General features: G+C 44.0%; 1 protein-coding gene and 1 non-coding gene across 11 annotated transcripts in view; one reads left to right on the top strand and one right to left on the bottom strand.

Moving 5' to 3' along the window:
• The window catches only part of rerea (arginine-glutamic acid dipeptide (RE) repeats a), a 564,590-nt gene that overhangs the window by 133,250 nt on the left and 412,375 nt on the right, over positions 1-18,965 (top strand). The window lies entirely within an intron of this gene.
• LOC139229412 (U2 spliceosomal RNA) lies at positions 7,766-7,953 on the bottom strand. Its single transcript, XR_011587712.1, has one exon. It is a non-coding gene; the product is annotated as a U2 spliceosomal RNA (small nuclear RNA).

Here is an 18,965-nt window from a genome sequence, read left to right as displayed (position 1 = left end):
CCGCTGAGATTTCCAGTATTTTCAGTTTTTATTCCAGATTTTGCAGTATTTTGCTTTTGTATTACTGTTTTAATATTAATTTGGTTGACAAATTGGGATATGCTAATATAAGAAGTTTCCTGCAACTGGGTTATTGTTTAGCCCTGCAAGTAAAAAAAACTATTTTAAGTATAGATGCAGTGTAGTTTAAAAAACAGCCACATTAGCCATATGTTTTTAAATTTGTGATGCTTTCTTCAACCAGCCTGAAATAACATGTACAAAAAAACCACTAATTGCCTAACTCTGAAATAAATTAAGTAATTTTATCCACAGTGGTGGTTGTTTTTTTTCATCATTTCAACAAAGTTTTAAATGCTACACCCTGGTTCATTTTTTTTCTTGTTCTCCTTCCAAATGGACATGAAAACATTCAGCTCACTAGTGCTGTCCAGATAGGGGATTTTACACCAATCATAATTCCTCCCTTTTCCTTTCACCCCCCTCCCCCCACCCCCGGAAACCCAACACACTGCTCTTACCGAGCTTAGTTTCCATTGTTAAGATGTTGGCAACCTTTGAAAGACTATAAAAGTTTTTCTGCTTCTGAAACACTTCTGTTGTTTAGCAGTCATTTGATTTTTACAGATAAGTGACAATGCAGTTGTTATTATAAATCACTTTCTGACGTTGTGAAACAAAAATAGTTCCCAGAAAACTACATTGTACATCATTGTGTTAACTGCTCGGGTATGGAAACATTTAAGGCAGTATAGCAGTTTTATGTGTAGCAATTTCACAGGTACCTGTATACTACCAAGGTTCTGAGAGACTCAAATGAATTTGAACATTTCAGTACATGTTTAAAATTGTTATGCAGCAAGTGGATTTTTGTGTTGCAAAGTGCTATGAGCCACTAATTCCCATCTCTGCTGCCTGTTGGGAAGGTCAGGGCACAACCTTCTCCAAGCAACTAATAAAGGACTTTCCCACAATTTTCTCTGTCCACTTCTCTGGAACACCTTTCAGTTCCAGGTTTGTCCCGGAAGCTCTTGAATGACATTGCATCATATAAACCTTTTTTGAAAACTTTTGTATTTTTGCCAGAATAATTGTGTTTCATTTAAAAAGTTTTACAGCTGTGCTAATAGTTGAGCATTTTAAAAAGGCTGATTTAAAAAAAAAATGTCTTTTACTTATTGCTAATAATGACAGAAATGGATCAGAGAAAAGTTATAAGTTTGCAGATACTTTTGATGTATGTAGTCAAAGCTTCAATTTTGCCACTGTTTTGATTGCTAATATTTATACTAGAAGCAACTGAGTGTTGTGTGTATATTTCTATCAGGAGCAGATCTGAAGCACCAGTAGGGTAACCCAGATTCAGTGCCTTTGATCAGCAAAATGTTGCTGAAATTTTGTTCAGGGTCTTTGGTCCATAGAGCAACCCTGCTATGTTGATAATTCACCACAAATGGTCTGGCTCTTGAACTATCGCTTCTCAAGTGGAACTTAGCAGTTCTTTGACTGCAAGGAATAAAATGTAAAATACAGAACTTTTATCCTCAAGTAGAGATTATCTTGACATTTATGACATTTAGAAAATCTTTCCCAAAACTTTATTCAGTGTTTAATGGAAAAGATTTGGTTGTGATGCAGTTCCAACAATTCTGATCCGTCACTTGTTACAGTTATCCTAGAGATCGCCAATATGAGGCTTATATATTTTACATAGGGTTACATAGGATATACGGCACAGATTCAGGCCATTTGGCCCAACCAGTCCATGTCGGTGTTTCTGTTCCATCCGAGCCTCTTCCCATCTTTTCTCATCTAACTCAGCATAATCCTCTTTCTTTCTCCCTCATATGCTTTTCTCGGCTCCCCTTAAATGTATCTATACTATAAGCCCCAATCACTCCCTCTAGAAATAAAACCCTAGTGCTTGGTTTGCCTTTTTTAATGGCCTTATTAACCTACGTTGCTACTATTAGTAAATTGTTTATTTGTACCCAGAGATCCCTTTGTTCCTCTGCACCATTTAGCGAGTTCCACATTCTCGCCACTCTTTGGGTAAAAAAAGTTTATTTTAAATTTCCTATTTGTTTTATTGGTGACTATCTTATATTGATGGCTTCCAGTTTTGCTCTTCCCCAAGTGGAAACACTCTCTATCAAAACCTTTCATGATCGGGAAGACCTCCATTAAGTCACCCCTCGGCCTTTTCTTTTTAAAAGAGAAATGAGATCCAGTCTATTCTTTCTTTCCCGATGAGTATAACCTCACATTTCTGGTATCATCCTTGTAAATCCTTTTTGTAGCCTCACCAGTGCCTCTATATCCTTTTTATAATACGGCGACCAGAATTGTACACAGTACTCCCAAGTGTGGTCTAACCAAGGTTTGATACAGGTTTAGCTCAAACCATGAAATTTCATTTACATAATATTACTTGGGCACCGAAAATCATCAACCTACCGCCCGCTTACCACTCAAAAATACGATTTTAGTGAAAAAAACACCTACATACCACCGACATGCCACTCGGCGGAATATTCATCATTGACATACCGTCAAGCAGTATGCACATCGTCCGCCGTGCGGAACCGCCCGCATACTGCCCAAAATGTCCGATTTTCATGGCATACCACCGACATACCGTCCTGGAAAAGGTGGTTTTAAGGCGATGTTAAGTGGGCGGGAATGGGCGGCAGTGCTCAGAGCCACCATTTTGAAATCGAGAACCGTCAGCGAAAGCAGCACCTCAGTATTTCTGAGGTGAACAGTGACTTTACAGTGCGATTTACAGTGGAAAATATATTTTTATTGGTACTGAATAAGCTATTAAGATCAAAGGCATTTTAGTTATATTTTTTTCATTGAAAAATATTCTGGAGATTTAAAAAGAATGGGGCTTGTACTATCTGAGCCTATATTGCTGACTACCTGTCTAATGGAGGATCCCGATGTGAGAAGGTTTATTGAGCAGAGTTATCAAGGTAATGGAGGACATTGCAGACTGATGAGGAGGCCTTACCCGCAAAGAATTTTCAGGGAGAAGCGCTCATACTTGGACCTGACCGATCGACAGTGTGTTCGAAGGATGCGCTTCCGAAAAGAGGTGATCAATGAGATTTGGCAGCTCATTAAGGCAGACTTGCAGCCCAGTGCAACTAACATCCCTGCACTCTGTCGAGATGAAGGTGACTTTTATGCATGTGGCTCTTTTCAGGCATCAGTTGGGGACATATGCTGTATTTCTCAGTATGCTTCTCATCAGTGCATTCGACAGGTAACCGAAGCACCGTATGCACGCCAGATGGAATTTATAAACTTCCCAATGACCAGAGAGGCACAGTGATGGGGCTTTGGGATTTGCACACATTGCTGGCTTTCCCAAGGTGCAGGGTGCTGTTGACTGTACCCATTTTGCCCAGCGAGCACCGTTACAGAAGGCGGAGGTGTACCAAAACCGTAAGGGATTTCACTCCATCACCGTGCAGCTCGTATGCGACTATACACAGCGCATAATGACAGTGAATGGCAACTTTCCAGGGAGCATCCATGATGCGCACATCTTGCGTGAGAGCACTGTGTCTGACCTGTTGAAAGTCTGAGCCATAATGTAAATGCTGGATGCTGGGGGACAAAGGGTACGGCCTCGCCACCTGGCTCTTGACCCCCCCCTGCGGAACCCTCAGATAGAAGCCAAGCAACGATATAATAAGAGCCATATAGCCACACGTAATATTATCAAAAAGACAATTGGAGTGCTGAAGCAGCGCTTTCGATGCTTGGATCACTCGGGAGGTGTAGGCTGCAATACCACCCTGAGCAGGTTGCTCAGTTCACAGTGGTGTGCTGCATGTTATATAATTTAGCAATCATACGGGGACAGGAACTGCCACAGGGGACTGCCGGACCACCTGAGGAGAGAGTGCAGGAGACGGAGGAGGAAGAGGAGGAAAATGAGGCGGAGAAGGATGGGGAGGAGTTTCCAGATGAACCCATGGCACCACCACCCCCCCAACATCACAGCGGAGGGCACGCAGAGCGTATGCCACTGAAAAATTGTTACGTCAGCAGCTCATAAATAAATGCTTTGCTTGAATATGGAGAGCTGCTTTTTGGGACCCTGATGACTGTACAAGAGTGCTAAAATTCAATTCAAACGTTTATGTAAAAATGTAACAAACATACAACAATTTAAAAACTTTGTAAAGCTTATAACTGTAAAACAACTTTAATAACAACTTTAACAAAACTTTTAACAACTTGAATAAACTTTTAAAAATCAAACTTGGATTATTAAATGAACAAGTACAAGAAAAGACCCTTTACTGTCCTCGACCACGACCGCGACAGAATGCTACACCACCTTTGGGATTATTCCCCCCCCCCCCTGCTTTCTTACTCCCGCCCTTCCCTTTCCCACTGCCCTGAGTCTGGACCTCCCCGTGGTGGTAAGCTGGCGTGCAGCATGGTACCCAGAGTGCTGTTGCTGTTGGAAGTCAAACATTGCAGGCGCAATAAATGGGGCCTCAGGAGAAACTCGTGATGTGGAAGGCACAGCTTCAGGGCTGGAAGATGCTGTCAGCTCCCTACCTTCGGGTGCTGTCGACCTGACTACTATGGCACGGGGGGGGGATTCCGTGCCATGTCCCGATCCCATTGATTGCCGCATGGCTTTGACGGAGTTGACGGTTCGCTCTATCGCGATGATCATACCCAACATATTCCCTGACTGTCACTTTGATAGAGCCGTGATGTTTGCAGCTATTGTAGCCATGGCCTCGAGCAGCTCTCGACCTACGACAGTGCATCTGTCATGCAGCAACCTTTTTATGCACCAACCTCTGTCGCTGCGGCAAAGGCGCTGCAACACTGGGGATGCGTTGCTGCACACCACTTGGTCCCCCAGAATCAGAGGAGCCATGGGGGAATCCCCTGAATACAGACTCGGTGGTGGAGGATGTTCCAGCTGGCCCATATGGAACTGGTGTATCTTCCTCCATCTCCACCCCCACCTCCACCTCCACTGGCTCCAGGATTAGCAGCTTTTCCTCTTTCTATTCCTCTTCATCATCTCTGCCAGTGGTGAGGTCGGGAGAGGGCTGGGCGACGCCAGAGGTGGAGGCAGTGGGTCTCTTGTCTGGTCTCTCTCTGGAGGTGTGGTCTGAATCGACCGAGTCTGGAAGTACAAAACAACATTTAAAAATGCTTGGCACCAGGGGGAGGGGTCAGGGTTACATGAGTACATAGTACAGTGACTTAGCGCAGTCATACTTAAATGTCCACCACTGCTGTATTACATATCGCAGACAGACAATCCATATACGCATTGTGGTGCGTCACATGAGGCCAACATTAGAGTGCAATAAACTTACATTACATTATGTGAGGCCAACAATACAGTTACATTACATGACAGGACCGCAACACAGACGGGGGATTGTATTCAACTTACCATCCTGTGTGAGTGGGTCAGCTCCAATACTGGTGGTGGCATGGTTGCTATCCCCGAACAGGGACAGGGCACGGATCTCTTTTACTGTCAATGGCTCTTGGGTTGTGGGTCCTCCCCCTGTATGCTGCTAATGAGCTGCTATTGCAGATCTTAAAGACTTAAATCCCCACCCTAACCCTAACCCCGCGATTCCCAAAAGTTCGGGCCTACCTCAGGCCTTCTGCCACACCGCACATCGGTCTTTCCCGGCTGGCCCTCCTGCTGACTCGACCCAACTTGGGCCTTCCGGCTGGACCTCCTGCGGCGGTTGGACGACTCAACGCGACCTGGACCTCCTGCGACGACTCGGCGGCTGGACCTGGCTATCGGGCCTCCACCTCCTCCCTCCACCCCCCACCCCCCCCACCAGTCTGGACCTCTCCTTCCCCAATGATGGCCTGGTCTCCTCTCCTCCTCCAGCACATGGTGAGTACAATGGCTGTGACCCCCTGCCCACCCCCCCCATTCCCCACCCCCCATTCTGAACCCCAGTGCAACGCTGGCCCCCCAATGCCTGCCCTCAAACAAACCTTGGACCACCTACCACCAAAGGCGCTACCCATCGCCGAGCCTGCGGCCAACACTTCGCTGCAGGCAATTAGGCCATAGAGCAGTGCCTGGTCTCCAGTCGTCCTGGACTTCCTTGTCACTGGATCAAGACCTCGCTCAGCTAAGCCCGTGTGGTAGCCGGCGTGCAACGATCACCCCACGTTAAAAGAAATCATGCGCAGGCATCTTCCACTCCTCTAACATGAAGTTCGGGACCTGGAACGTCAGGACCCTCATGGACAACTCCAACAGCAGTGGAACGCCGCACCGCCATAGTTGCCCGGGAGCTTAGCAACGACTATCTGTCCCACCTGTGACAGAGACTGTGGTTCTCGTATTGGACTGTACAGCCACCTAAGAACTCATGCTAAGAGTGGAAGCAAGTCTTCCTCGATTCCGAGGGACTGCCGATAATGATGATTGCAGATGTCGTCTTCTGCAGAAAGTGAAGTAAATGACAGTAAAAAATCTTCAATCTCAACATTGCAGATATACAGGGTCACACACGCGCGCACACATTAAAACACTACATTGATCCTTTTGTCATTGCCTGAAAGCACGAATACATCGGCGTAACCTTAAGATAAATAACATCATCCGTGTGACATTGAACCTACATTTACATGGTACATGGCACATGGGGGGGTGCAGAAATAAAATCATTACTTACTCTTGCTACCCTCACCAGGTCATTCCACCTCTTAGGGCACCTTTCCCCGGTGCGTACCATGGTACTTGTGGAGGACACAGCCTCCCCTATCTTGTCCCATATCCTATTGTACTCCTTTGGGGGGTGGGGGGGGCTTTCCACGACCACCCTTCATTAGGTAGGAGTACCTCGCTGTAATATTCGCGAAGGGTGGGTGACTACGTCTCGTCGAAAGCGGGTGCCCTCAACCTCCCGTCCTTTTCGATGTTTCTGCGCTTCGACTTTTTTTTAAACATCTCCATTATATTTATGTTATGATTTTTGCTTTGTAAAATATGTCTTGCTGTTCAAAGTATAGAATTATTATTTGTTATGAATATTTTTAAACTCTGCAATGTGTTTTTAAAGTAACTGACCAGCGACTAGCTTGCTGCCCCTTCTCACTTTCCCCCTCGACTGCAACTCATTGCGCATGCGCAGGTGACCTCTGACCCCCCGAAATCGCGGGTAAAATGCTTCTGTGGAAAAAGGAAGAAAGAAAAAAAAAACGAGCATGCGCAATTCAGTGCTGCACCGTCCATCGAAAAGAATGTCGATCAGGATCAACTGCTGTGTTACCTACCGCCTGCTGCAGACCACTGGCATACCGCCGAAAAAAAATCAACCAATTTTGTCCTCTTCGGTTTGAAATGACGCACTGCCGGCATACCGCCAAGAAATGGGCAGTCCTTATGTATTGACCAATTTTGGGTCCCAAGTATTTACAGTAGAGAAACAGGCCACTTAGCCCAACAGGTCTATGCCTGTATTTATGCTCCACATGAACCTCCTCCCATCTTGCTTCATCTCAACCTATCAACAGGCCCTTTTATTCCTTTCTCCATCATGTACTTATCTAGCTTCCCTTTAAATGCATTTGTGCTATTCTGCTCAGTTACATAGAATTTACAATACAGAAACAGGCCAATTCACTCAACTGATCTACGCCGGTGTTTTTTTTTTGTTCATTCTTGTCAGATCAACTCCAGCGCCAAAGATCACTTTGCGCGACTACACTTGATCTTAGCCAAAAGGCCGAGAGGGGAAGCTGCACCGTTCCTGGAAACACTGCAATACCAGGTCGATGCGTGGAGTGGACGGAGCAAGCCTCTGTTCCATCTCCCTGTTCCAAAAATCAATTTAATATTTGGTCCCCAGATAGGGGATATTAAACTGATACGATCAGATACTACACTTGATCTTAGCCAAAAGGCCGTTTTTTAAAAAATTTTTTTATTCGTAGCCAATCTTTCCAATTCTTTGTCAAATCACAAACGCCAGAGGTCACCTTGCACACATCAAGGATCACTCTGCGCCAATGCTCTTAGCCAAAAGGCCGAGAGCCACTGCACCGTTCCTGGGAGTACTGCAATACCAGGTTCGTGCCATGGAGGTGGATGGGTCAGGCCCCCCACACACCTCCGTGGAGGTGGATGGGTCAATCCACCCCACAGGCCGTTTTTGGTCCACATGAGCTTTAACCACCCTATCTGCAATTCCTTTTCTTCCTTTCTCCCTTGTGTTCTTATCGAGCTTCCCCTCAGTACTACTCCATGTGGTAGCAAGTTCCCCATTCTGACCTCTGAGTAAAGAAGTTTCTCCAATTCCTTATTGGATTTATTGGTGACTACCATTTTATGGCTCCTAGTTTTCGACTCCCCTCACAATTCAATTCTGAAATTTTTGCTATTCAATATGCAAATGATGATCCAGGTATCATGTTCAGCAAGTTAGGTTTCTTGTGATTGATCTTACTTCATGGAGAAAGAAAACCAAGTCGTGGTTGTTTATCCTCAATGAGAAAACAATTGCAAATTGCTCATGTTCTGTGCTGTTGATGAAGGGCTTGTCTCGAGCATAAAAGAAAATCTCCTAACAAAGTATCAGAGAATGATGCAATCATTCTATTTATATCACATCACACAATGGGATACATTTGTATATCACTGGAGTATAATAATATAGTTTTATTGCACAGAAAATATCAAAATGCCTGTTGTATATAGCTGGGACCATTGTGTTTGCAAGCAGACCAAAAATAGCTCCAGGGAGTAGAATACAGAACTGTGATTGATGCAGATTAAACAAGTATGCTAAAATGTACAATAAATTACAGCAATGGTTACATTAAGTTGACATATCGATGATATTGCTACACATTGTAGGCAAGGCTCTAAATGGCTATTATTCAAATATAATGACAAAACATTTGGCCATGGTTTTCTGAACACCTGGAAAATATTGAAGAAATATTTAACCTATTACGTAATTCAATAACCAGTGTGAGTTGAGACTTATACAGTTTTTTTTTCCCGACCACTTTTCTCCCTTCTCTATTCATGAAGGCGTTGGGCCCCTGATTGGGGTATGATTCCACGATTGTGACAGTTGTTCCAAAGTACCTTACCCAGGTACTACTTACTCATATGCGAGTCTTGACAGTTTTTCTACTGAAGGGGCACCACATCCAACTCCAGCCATGTTCTCACTTGATGATGCAGCCGTGCATTTTAAAGAGGGATTCATGGATAGTGAGCAAGTGTGGGAATCCTGCCCATTATTTCCCCCTTTTCTTTATCGTCTCCTCCTTCCATTATCACCCAGCAGCACAGAGTCCAATTATAACATCCTTTTTGCTGCTCCAGTTGAGATTAACCAGTTCTGCCTACAGCAGGATTGAAACTGGGACCTTCCTAGTCTGAATGGCATTGTTATTCATTGGATAAACTCTTCCTGCAGTTTTTATGAAATCCTGATCAATTTCCTTTCCATCTCTTTTCCTCTATGTGTCATTAAAGACACCATAGTTCATACTTACCCTACAAAAATGGAAGAAATGCCGCTCAGTATGTGACAATGCTTTGTATATTGCTGTAGCTCAGTTGGTAGCCTCAGAAGGTTGTGGGTTCAAGCCCCATTCCAGAGACTTGAGCACATAAATCTAGGCGGACACTCCCAGTGCAGTGCTGAGGGAGTGCTGAATTGTTGGAGGTGCTGTTTTTGGATGACTTGTTAAACCAGGGCCCCATCTGTCCGAACAGGTGGATGTGAAAGAACCCATGGCACTATTGCGAAAAAGAGCAGGTGAGTTATCCCTGATTTATCCCTCAATTAGCATCACTAAAAAAGCAGATCATCTGGTCATTATCACATTGCTGTTTGTGGGAGCTTGCTGTGCTCAAATTGGCTGCCGCGTTTCCCACATTACAGCAGTGACTACATTTCAAAAGTACTTCATTGGCTATAAAGCATTTTGGGACATCTGGTGGTCATGAAAGGTGCTATATAAATGCAAGTCGGTCTCCCTTCCCTTCCCTTGCTTCCCTCCTTTCCTTCCTTACCCTCTACCTTACCCCTCATTGTTTCCTCTTCTTCGCATCATTTGTCAATAAAGGCAACAGAGAACATATTTTGCTGGAGCAGTAATTCAAAGAAAAAAATCTATTTAAGTTAATGAAAAAATAGTTCTAAAAAATTCTTCACTCTCTTTCCTTTTTTTATATTGCACCAGGCCCTCCTCCACCAGCTGTACTTCCTCTTGCTAAAGTAGATTCTGGGATATTTGAGTGCAACATAAATGCACACTTCTTTCATTCATTGTGGCGTCATTTAACAGGCTTTAAGGATTTGTTCCAGGCAATCCTATGACAAAATGCTTGTAAAATATGTAACACTGACTTAAGTAAGGATGATTAATTTTAGTTGCCCTGCCATGATTGTGCGAGATGAAGATAAAATCAGTCTGGATTATTTTCGACGGCACAGCCGGCTGCTTTGTTAGTTATTTTCCAGAGTAAAGACGATGGTCTGCGAGCAGTAATATTCACTGGAAACTCTCCTACCCTTGTGGATCATTAAAATTAATGAAAGGATCAGACTTCTATAAACACTCCTTGGCACAGGCATTTAAATCTGATTCAAATAAATAAGCATATAATCACTAAGATCTGGACATCAGTAAAATTTTATATTGATCTGCATTGCAGTTTGCTGCCATATTTACTTACTGATGGATGAGTTTGGGGCTTTAAACTCTGACTGAATTCTCTTAGTTTTCGGAATTGGAACTTGGGTTATGTCATTTACGTTGTTTTGTTTTCATTTTGTAAGGTCTGATAGTTCCAAAACTAGAGCACTGCACTGTCTCAGTCTTGATTGCCATTTTGTGTTTGGCATTCTCTTTGAGGGTAGGCTTGACTGGAGGGAAGAAATCGATTCAGGAAGGTTCCCCTTGGCTCCAGCTGAAAAATGCTCTTGTTGTTTTCAACCTTGGAGTTTTTGATTGGATTGTCCCATTCTCTTGACAAAACACCACTGGGGAGGACATTTTGTTTGATAACGACTTGGGGCGTTTTACTATGTTAAAGGCGCTTTATAAATACAAGTTATTATTGTTGAAAGGAAAAAGAAATTCTATTGCTGAAAATGATATATTAAATAAATGATCAGAAACATATGAACACTTTGTACAGTTGGTTCCTTTTATAGTATTTCAGTTTTGGTGTCAGAGATGCTATTCACAGTTCAAAAGGAAAAATCCTCAACATTCGTTTCATGCATAGTCAGAGAAGGTACATGCCGCAAAATGTGATTACCAAAAGCACAATGTGGCAATGCATGCCAATAGCTATTTGGACCAATTTAATATTTCTGGACTCCTGGAGTCATTCAATTATATTTAAATCCCATTTCTTGCTTGGCGTTCAAAATTGCATTGCAGTAAGTAGATTTTTGTTTTATAAGTTACTTCTGTCTGAGGCTGGACCAGACTGTTCACAACCTTATATAAGAACATCAGAAATAGGAGCAGGAGTAGGCCATTTGGCCCCTCGATAAGATCATAGCTGATCTTGTGTTACATTTGACCCTAAAATGAGCTTTCAACCACCTATCCGCAGCATAACTAACTAAGACCGCCTATTTCCACCTCCGTAACATTGCCCGTCTCCACTCTTGCCCAAGCTCAAACTTTGCTGAAGCCCTCATCCATGCTGGCCTCCCACATTCTACCCGACATGAACTAGAGGTGATCCAAAACTTGGCTACCCGTGTCCTAACTTGCACCAAGTCCCGCTCACTCATCACCCATTATCGCTGACCTACATTGGCTTCTGGTGAAGCAACGCCTCCATTTCAAAATTCTCAACCTTATTTTCAAATCTCTGTATGGCCTCGCCCCTCCTTATGGGCTCAATTTTCCTGGGTTATTTGTGCTGTTTTTTTGGCGCACAGGTATTTAAATCAAAGTTTCTCCCAGGAATCTGCGCCAGTGTAACTGAATTGGTTATGATTTTTTTTAATAAGAAATACATAAATAACATAAGAAATAGGAGTAGGCCATATGGCCCTCGAGCCTGCTCTGCCATTCAATGAGATCATGGCTGATCTGATCATGGACTCAGCTCCACTTCCTCGCCTGCTCCCTATTACCCCTTATTCCTTTATTGTTCAAGAAACTGTCTATTTCTGTCTTAAATTTATTCAATGTCCCAGCTTCCACAGCTCTCTGAGGCAGTGAATTCCACAGATTTACAACCCTCAGAGAGAAGAAATTTCTTCTCATCTCTGTTTTAAATGGGCGGCCCCTTATTCGAAGATCATGCCCTCTAGTTCTAGTTTGCTCCATCAGTGGAAACATCCTCTCTGCATCCACCTTGTCAAGCCTCCTCATAATTTTATACGTTTCAATAAGATCACCTCTCATTCTTCTGAATTCCAATGAGTAAACGCAGAAACATAGAAAATAGGTGCACGAGTAGGCCATTCGGCCCTTCGAGCCTGCACCACCATTCAATAAGATCATGGCTGATCATTCACATCAGTACCCCTTTCCTGCTTTCTCGCCATACCCCTTGATCCTTTTAGCCGTAAGGGCCATATCTAACTCCCTCTTGAATATATCGAATGAACTGGCATCAACAACTCTCTGCAGTAGGGAATTCCACAGGTTAACAACTCTGAGTGAAGAAGTTTCTCCTCATCTCAGTCCGAAATGGCTTACCCCTTATCCTTAGACTGTATCCCCTGATTCTGGACTTACCCAACATCGGGAACATTCTTCCTGCATTTAACCTGTCCAGTCCCGTCAGAATTTTATATGTTTCTATGAGATCCCCTTTCATCCTTCTAAACGCCAGTGAATACAGGCCCAGTCGATCCAGTCTCTCCTCATATGACAGTCATGCCATCCCGGAAATCAGTCTGGTGAACCTTCGCTGCACTCCCTCAATAGCAAGAACGTCCTTCCTCAGATTAGGAGACCAAAACTGAACACAATATTCCAGGTGAGGCCTCACTAAAGCCCTGTACAACTGCAGTAAGACCTCCCTGCTCCTATACTCAAATTCCCCAGCTATGAAGGCCAACATACCATTTGCCTTCTTCACCGCCTGCTCTACCTGCATGCCAACTTTCAATGACTGATGTACCATGACATCCAGATCTCATTGCACCTCCCCTTTTTCTAATCTGCCGCCATTCAGATAATCTGCCTTCGTGTTTTTGGCCCCAAAGTGGATAAGCTCACATTTATCCACATTATACTGCATCTACCATACATTTGCCCACTCACCTAACCTGTCCAAGTCACCCTGCAGCCTCTTAGCTTCCTCCTCACAGCTCACACCGCCACCCAGCTTCGTGTCATCTGCAGACTTGGAGATATTACACGCAATTCCTTCATCTAATGTATATTGTAAATAGCTGGGGTCCCAGCACTGAGCCCTGCGGCACCTCACTAGTCACTGCCTGCCATTCTGAAAAGGACCCGTTTCTCCCGACTCTCTGTTTCCTGTCTGCCAACCAGTTCTCTATCCATGTCAGTAGAGGCCCAACCTACTCAACCTTTCCTCATAAGTCAACCCCCTCATCCCCGGAATCAACTTGGTGAACCTTCTCTGAACTGCCTCCAAAGCAAGTATATCCTTTCGTAAATATGGAAATCAAGTTCATCTCAGAAATCAATCTCGTGAACCTTTTCTGAACAGCTTCCAATGCAAGTATATCCTTCTTTAAATGAGACCAAACTTGTATGCAGTATTCCAGGTATGGTCTCACCAATATCCTGTACAGCTGTAGCAAGACATTCTGCTTTTATACTCCATCCCCCTTTGCAATAAAGGCCAAGATTCCATTCCTGATCACTTGCTGTACCTGCATACTATCCTTTTGTGTTTCATGCACAAGTACCCCCAGATCCCGCTGTATTGCACTTTGCAATCTTTCTCAGGATCTCAATCTCCATACTTTTTTTAAATGGAGAAACTTGTGTAAATTGACAAGTTAAAGAATGACACGGGCAAGGATCGTGAGGATTGTTACTTTTTTTTTTTGTCAGTTTTGATGATTTTTCACAGTTTGGCCAAAAACATTTTCTGCTAGGTCGACATATCTGGCCACTCCCTTCTGGTGAGTTAACAGAAAGCAGCACACATTGAGAAATCGGCGCTGAAAGACGACATTGTTTTTCATTGAAGTTTTTGGAGAGAGTCAAGAACACTTTAAATATCCATAATAAAGATTACATTTTTTTACCTTTCAACGGAGTACATGGAAGTTTCATGGAATTCTGAAGTTTTCATTGTTTTTTTACTCTCGCCACCACCGACCGTCTTCAAACAGGGTTGGAGGGGGGTCATAGCACCAGCTGCCAAATTTGAAAAATACAGCAGGGAAACTTTGGAGAAATATTTTTGCTGTATTTCTGGCCTAGAAAAACAGGTGTAACTCTGGCAATACGCCAAAGAACGGGCCTGGGCAAAATTGAGCCTTACCTCTAATCTCCGCCAGCCCTAACCCCCCCCCCCCCACCCCCCGAGATGTCTGCATTCTAATTCTGTCCTCTTGAGCATCCCCGATTATAATCGCTCAACAATTGGTGGCCGAGACCCCAAGCTCTGGAACTCCTTGCCTCAACTTCTCCACCTCTCCACCTCTCTTTCCTCCTTCTAGACGCTCCTTAAAACCTACCTCTTTGACCTGCCCTAATTTCTCCTTGTATGGCTCGGTGTCAATTGTTTTGTCTCCAAATAATCCTATGAAGCGTCTTGGAACATTTCACTATGTTAAAGGTGCTATATAAATACAAGTTGTTGATTTCAGTAATTCCCATACCTGATATGATTCCAGAAGTAGTAAAGAATATGCCACGGTGGATTTCTTTCTGTGTCTCCATATATCTTCAACTAATAAAGCATATTTATGTTCATCCTCTGATATTTTTATTTTCCTATTCTCAGCTCGCAACAACTGGTTTATTTTGATTTCAAATGCTGAATGTATGGCCAAGTTCTTTTCAACAGGGCTGTGCAGTGGTCGGAAGTATATGAAATAATTTTATTAAACTCTCAGAAGCATGACTGCAATTATGCAGCATTTTACAGGCTACGGAAAAATACATTTACAGACATAAATAGGGATTGTATAGAAATGTAAAAAGAAAGACTTGCATTTATATAGCGCCTTTCACGACGACCAGACGTCCCAAAGCGCTTTACAGCCAATGAAATACTTTGTGAAGTTATAATGTAGGAAACGTGGCAGCCACTTTGCACACAGCAAGTTTACGCAAACAGCAATGTGATAATGACCAGATAATCTGTTTTAGTGATGTTGATCGAGGAATAAATATTGGCCAGGATACTGGGGAGAACTCCCCTGCTCTTCTTAGAAATAGTGCCATGGGATCTTTTACATCCACCTGAGAGAGCAGACAGGGTTTTGGTTTAACGTCTCATCTGAAAGACGGTACCTCTGACAGTGCAGCACTCCCTCAGCACTGCACTGGAACGTCAGCCTGAATTTTGTATTTAAAAGACTTCTGAAAACTTTTCCAATTGTATATCTGCCTGGTTTGAAGTATTTTTGAAACTGGGCTAAATAGATAGTGATGTGCTTTACAAATTCATCATCATCATAGGTAGTCCCTTGGCGTTGAGGATGACTTGCTTCCACACTAAAAAATGAGTTTTCAGGTGACTGAAGAGTCCAATGTGGGACCTACAGTCTCTGTCACAGGTGGTAGAAACGGTGGTTGAAGGAACGGGTGGGTGGGTGGGGTGCCTGGGTTGCCGTGCGCTCCTTCCGCTGTCGGCGCTTGGCTTCAGCTTGCTCTTGACTAAGAGACTCGAGGTGTTCAGTGCCTTCCCGGATGCTTTTCCTCCACTTTGGGCGGGTTTGGGCCAGGGATTCCCAGGTGTTGGTGGGGATGTTACATTTTTTTCAAGGCGGCTTTGAGGGTGTCCTTGAAGCGTTTCCTCTGCCCACTTGAGGCTTGCTTGCCATGTCAGAGCTCTGAGTACAGCACTTGTTTTGGGAGTCTCGTGTCAGGTATGCAGACTATGTGGTCCGTCCAGTGGAGCTGATCAAGTGTGATCAATGCTGCGATGCTGGGAATATTGGTCTGAGCAAAGATACTGACGTTGGTGTGCCTATTCTGCCAATGGATTTGCAGGATCTTGCGGAGGTAGCATTGGTGTTACTTCTCCAGTGTTTTGAAGGGCCTGCTGTTACATCGTCTGTGTCTCTGAGCCATATAGGAGGGCGGCTCAACAAATTAGCTCAATAGCATATCCTGTCTCAGAAATTTTCACCAAAATGGGTTAGATGTTGTTTAACTGTGTTAATTTCAATCTTTGAAACAGTTTGGACTGCATGCTCAAGTCCTGGAATGAAGCTTGAACCCATGGCCTACTGACTGAGGCGAGAATCATCATAGGCCATGTAGTAACCATTATCCAAATCATGTCAGCCTTACTATTGAATTGATGGACTTTATTATAATATATATTCTGTATCAAATAATAAGAACTTAACATATTCATGAATATCTAAAGTCTTGAACAAGTTGTGATGGCCCCAAAGGTTGAATAGCCTGCTGGCTTTCATTGTCAAAGCTCACATTTTTAATAGCAAGTTGGATGAGGCAGTGGAGGGTGCCCATCATCCAAGGAACTCCTTCCCAACAACGACTTCTTCAGGAGTGAAGATGGGAGTGAGTGGGTGGATAAAATTGGAAGGGAGGGAAACAAGATCACTAAAATACCCTGGGTAAATGATTGTAATGGATATATTACAACTGCCAGTCTTCCTCTGTATTTGGGGGGGGGGGGTAAAAACGTTGATTTATTTAGAATCCAGAAAAAGTTATCTGCCAATTGGTAGTAATTCAGCTCCATTAGACCATTTTGTTCAATCAGTAGAGGCATCATTCATTAACTGTAGAGTTCTCAACAGGCATATAGAATGATGCTATAGTACAGGGCGTCAGTGATCCCAGAGACCTCATCCAATACTGGTTTGCATAAAACCAGAATACCATGTTCAACCTGAAAAAAAACCTGCTAATTTAGTCACAAGATGGCAGACATCCAGTTAGTTCCTTCATGGATGTACAAGAACAGGCTCTTAAACACAATTAGAAAGAATACAAAAGCAAAATACTGCGGATGCTGGAATCTCAAATAAAAACAGAAAATGCTGGAAATCTCAGCGGGTCAGGCAGCATCTGTGGACTCTGTTTCTCGCTCCACAGATGCTGCCTGACCCGCTGAGATTTCCAGCATTTTCTGTTTTTTATAGAAAGAATGAATGTTCATTTATATACTGCCTTATCACATCTCTCAGTAAAGTCCAAAAGCACTTCACAAACAATATGCAGATGAATTTGGTAGCCATTTTGTGCACTGCAATGTCCCATGAACACAAATGAGATGAGTATTGGATATTAAGGGGATAGTGCAGGAAAGTGGAGTTGAGGTTGATCAGCCATGATCATCTTAAATGGCGGAGCAGGCTCAAATGGCCTACTCCTGCTCCTATTTCTTATGTTCTTATGAGTAGTTAATCTAGTTCTGGTAGTGTTGGTTTGAGGGAAGAATGTTGGTCAGGGCTCTGGAAGAACTCTCTGCTCCTCTTCAAATAGTACCATGAGATCTTTAATGTGCAGCTGAAGCATTGAAACAGGCGGGCAGGGTATTGTTTTAACTCTGAAGGGTGGCATGTCTGACAATGCAGCGCAGCCTCTAAGTTTCAGCTTGAACTGCATGTTCAGGTCCTGGAAGGAAACTTGAACCCATGGCCTACTGACTCAGGCGAGAATCATCAAAGGCAGTCCCTCGGAGTCAAGGATGACTTGCTTCCACTCTCTAAAAGTGAGTTCTCCGGTGAATGAAGAGTCCAGTGCGTGAATTACAGTCTCTGTCACAGGTGGAGCAGACAGTGGTTGAAGGAAAGGGTGGGTGGGGAGTCTGGTTTGCCGCACGCTCCTTCCGCTGTCTACGCTTGGTGTCTGCTTGCTCTCGGCGATGGGACTCGAGATGCTTAGCACCCTCCCGGATGCTCTTCCTCCACTATGGGAGGTCATGGGCCAGGGGTTCCCAGGTGTCGGTGGGGATGTTGCATTTGATCAAGGAGGCTTTGAGGGTGTTCTTGAAGCAATTCCTCTGCCCATCTGGGGCTCGCTTGCCGTGACGAAGCTCCATGTAGAGTGCTTGCTTTGGGAGTCTCGTGTCGGGCATGCGGACGATGTGGCCCACCCAACGGAGCTGATCGAGCATGGCCAATGCTTCGATGCTGGGGATGTTGGCCTGAGCGAGAACACTGACGGTGTGCCTATCCTGCCAGTGGATTTGCAGGATCTCGCAAAGGCAGTGCTGGTGGTACTTCTCCAGTGTTTTGAGGTGTCTGCTGTATATAGTCCACATCTCTGAGCCGTATAGGAGGGCGGGGGATCACTACAGCCCTGTAGACCATAAGCTTGGTGCCAGAGGTCCTGGTCTTCAAACACAGTGTTTCTCAGGCGACCAAAGATTTCCCTGGCACACTGAAGGCGGTGTTGGACGTTGTCGGCAATGTCTGCTCTTGCTGACAGTAGGCACCCGAGGTATGGAAAATGGTCCACGTTGTCCTAGGTCTCATCGTGGATTTTGATATTCGGGGGCAGTGCTGTGTGGTGGGGTCAGGTTATGGAGGACCTTTGTGTTGTGAGAATGCTGCTAAGTTGACTAACTATACGTGACAACACAGCCCTGTTACCCTGTAATAAAATCTGAACATTATTGAAACAGAGCCAAAAGCTGTCCTTTATCAACAGTTAGTAGATTAATATAACGACTATTTCCTCCACACCTATTCTGTGTGACAGTGGAATCAAATAGACCATCAGATCATGTTTAAAGGCGGTTAGAATTTGGCTCGGGTGTTATATTTTTTATCAGTCATGATCAGCGCTGTGATTAGCAACAG

This window comes from Pristiophorus japonicus, chromosome 18 (assembly GCF_044704955.1).
Source record: "Pristiophorus japonicus isolate sPriJap1 chromosome 18, sPriJap1.hap1, whole genome shotgun sequence".
Lineage (NCBI taxonomy): Eukaryota > Metazoa > Chordata > Chondrichthyes > Pristiophoridae > Pristiophorus > Pristiophorus japonicus.
Note: the sequence above shows the minus strand (reverse complement) of the source record. Positions and strands in the feature narration are given on the sequence as shown.